The sequence below is a fragment of the Arvicanthis niloticus genome, chromosome 4 (assembly GCF_011762505.2).
Source record: "Arvicanthis niloticus isolate mArvNil1 chromosome 4, mArvNil1.pat.X, whole genome shotgun sequence".
Taxonomy (NCBI): Eukaryota; Metazoa; Chordata; class Mammalia; order Rodentia; family Muridae; genus Arvicanthis; species Arvicanthis niloticus.
The window spans coordinates 88,029,078-88,032,329 of NC_047661.1; positions in this window are offsets into that span (position 1 = coordinate 88,029,078).

A 3,252-nucleotide genomic window follows, 5' to 3' on the forward strand; every position below is an offset into this window, starting at 1 on the left:
GAATTCCCCCAGACTTACTCAAACATAGCAGCTTTCCTCATAATTGCCCAACGTGGAGGTAAACATGTCCTGGGAGTGGAGAAATGGCTTCTTTGGCTGAGCTAAATTAAATTGACATAACCTGGATTAACAGGTGAGAAGTCATTTAATTATGTCTTGTCTGACAAGAACTGAAGGAATATATGCACAATGGTCAATTCCAAATAAAGACCACAGACTCCTGGGAGACAAGCCTGTAGTGCCAGGTTTTGTTTTTGCTCCCAAATAACCTAGCCTCAAATCTTCTTCCCAAAGAAAGATTTAGGTATAAATCTTCACAACAAGTGTTCTCCTCCCTTTTGTATTTCCAAGACCTACTTGTGGCCTGAGACTAGGCTGGGTGGTAAAACATTTGCCTAGCATTGGTGTGGTCCTAGGTTCAACCCCCAGCACCACAAACAAACCAAATACAAGTCCCAAACTACTTGTTCAGAAGAAGGCTAACATGGTAGGCCTAAACTGTCCTCCTTGCTTGCAAAATTGTCCTTTAGCAAGAAGTATCTGTGATAGTAGAGTAGGGGAGAGTTTCTGAGGCAGGACAGAAAGATGCAAACTTGTGGGGACACGGGAAGAAAAGCTGGGGAAAGAAAAGAGGCCTTGCTTCCTTGGATCTGCTTTGTTTTTCCTGCTAGTTAAGGGCAAGGAACCACTGATAAAACCTAAATTGCCTACTGGGACAGTAAGTTTCCTAGTGACATCTTAATCAAGGATGGCAAAGACAAGAAATCAACTATACTTACAATCTGTAACCTTGAGTTTTCTGCACTCCCCTCTCACAATGAATTCACAACTTTGCTTAGAAAAGCAAATGCTTTAACCTTTGACCTTGTCAACTACACATTTTAAGCATTGGGTAATAAAGGCTGGGTGAAGGGAGCACACTTGTTTCTTAGCAACCTTTAGTAAGTTGAGAGCCACCGAAATCCTTTGTGGATCCCTTTAGAAACCCATATCCTCACTTGGGTATGTCTTATTCTTTCTCTGAGAGTCTCATTCTATTAACCCTTGTGCTTAAGAACAATATTAAAAATGTCTTTTTACAAACCTCTAATTCTGCTTCATACTGGCTTGTGTTGCAATTCCTTTCTGCATAAAGCCCTAAATCCCAGTATTGCCAGAATGGAGATTCGTACTGAGTGCAGTAAGTGTGTGTGTGTGTGTGTGTGTGTGTGTGTGTGTGTGTGTGTGTGTGTGTAGGGGGGACAGAAAGGAATTGTGCCTCTACCTGGTCACTGTTGACATCCCTACCATTCTTGTGCTTGCTATGAATGGCTGGCTACATAGAATTCTGATGCTACCTACCTCATTTTAGCTCAGGCTTCACAGTGTTAGGGTAAAATCCTTCACAAGATCTAGAGTTCTAGAGTTACAGAGCTGCCTTGGGGGTGGGAGCATAGCTCAAGGGTAGAGTGCTTGCTTAAATCGAGGTCCTAGTACAGACAAAAAGAATTCCTCCAGATTACAGGACAACTTGCTTTTATGAGCAAGTGGTTGCAAACTTCGATTGCCCATAATTCCCTGATGCTTATCAATTTGCTGTAATGATTTACAACACCATAATTACAGACAGAGTATACAAATTGGGACCAACCATGTGGAGAAAGGCTACAGCTGTGGAGCATTTTAAATACAAAGCTTCTATATGATCAGTATGGAAGACCCTTCCCTTCCAGCACATGGATGTAGTTAGTCATCAACCAGGAAAACTCACGGGGGCTCACAGCAACAGGTTTCCTTCCTTCCTTCCTTCCTTCCTTTCTCTCTCTCTCTTTCTTTTCTTCCTCCCTCCCTTCCTTCTTTCCTTTCTCTCTCTTTCTTTCTTTCCCTTTCTTCCTTCCTCCCCCTCCTTCCCCCTTCCTCCCCTTCTCTCCCCTTCTCTCCCCTTCCCTCCCCATCTTTCCCCCTCCCTCCCCTCCCTTTTCTTTCTTTCTGCCTTCTTTCCTTTCTCTTTCTTTTCCTTCCTTCCTTCCTCTCCTCTCCCTCCCCTCCTCCCTCCCTCCTTTCTTCTCTCTTTCTCTTTCTTTCTTTCTTTCTTTCTTTCTTTCTTTCTTTCTTTCTTTCTGTCTCTGCTTTGTTTATGTGCTTGTTTGTTTTTCATTTTTAAACTTGTGTTTGTTTGAAAGAAGGCCTTGCTAGGCATTTCTGGCTGGCTTGAACTTGTAGAGACGTAATTGGCTCCCAACTTGTAGCAGTTTCCCGCCTGTTTCCTGAGCACTGGAATTGTAGGCATGCACCACCATGCCTGACTGAAACTTTTCATTGTGGTTTATTAAATATGTACAACTGACTTAGTCATCAGCCATGTGATTGAACCCAAATCTCTAGAGCCTCTTTGTGGCCATAAGATACTTCATATTGTATGAAACAGTTGTTTTTCAGACTGTGCCCTGCCTTGAAGGACTGTGTTTTACAAGCAACATTGTTTTACAGATGGAGGGAAGTTATGAATTTTGGATGTATGCATAGCACTGTCTTATCTGGCACCACATACATGATACAGACTAATTAATAATTTACTCTTTGGGTTCCACTCTACAAATTCACTGGGGGTGAATTGAGATTCTAAGGGAACATGGATATATTAAAATCATATCAGGGCCAGGTGGTAGTGGCATACATATTTAATCCTAGCACTCAGGAGGCAGATTTCTGAGTTCAGGACAGCCTGAACTATACAGAGAAACTTGTTTCAGAAAAACAAAACAAAACTTGTTTCAGAAAAACAAAACAAAACAAAACAAAGCAAAACGTAACAAATCAGGAATACCAAGTGTTAGACATAATGCACCAGTGTTAGATGCCCGCGTTAGATGTCCGACCACAGCTCAGAACAGACCACTCCAGACCACACGGTTCCAAGAGGGGGACATTTATTCAGGAGATAGGGCAAAGGTGGGGGGAAGAAGATGGAAGAAGAGAGAAGAAGAGGAAGAAGAGAAGTAGAGGCCGGCCATGACCATGTGGAGAGAGAGGAAGAGAAGGGGGAGGAGTGAGGGGACAAAGAAGCTAGAGGCAGGAGAGTAAGAGGGTAAGAGATTAAGAGAGTAAGAGAGAGAGGAGTGGGCAAGCAGCCCCTTTTATAGTGGACCAGGCCTACCTGGCTGTTGTCAGGTAACTGTGGGGAGGAGCATACCTGGCTGTTGCCAGGTAACTGTGGGGAGGAACATACCTGGCTGTTGCCAGGTAACTGTGGAGGTGGAATTTAGACAGAAT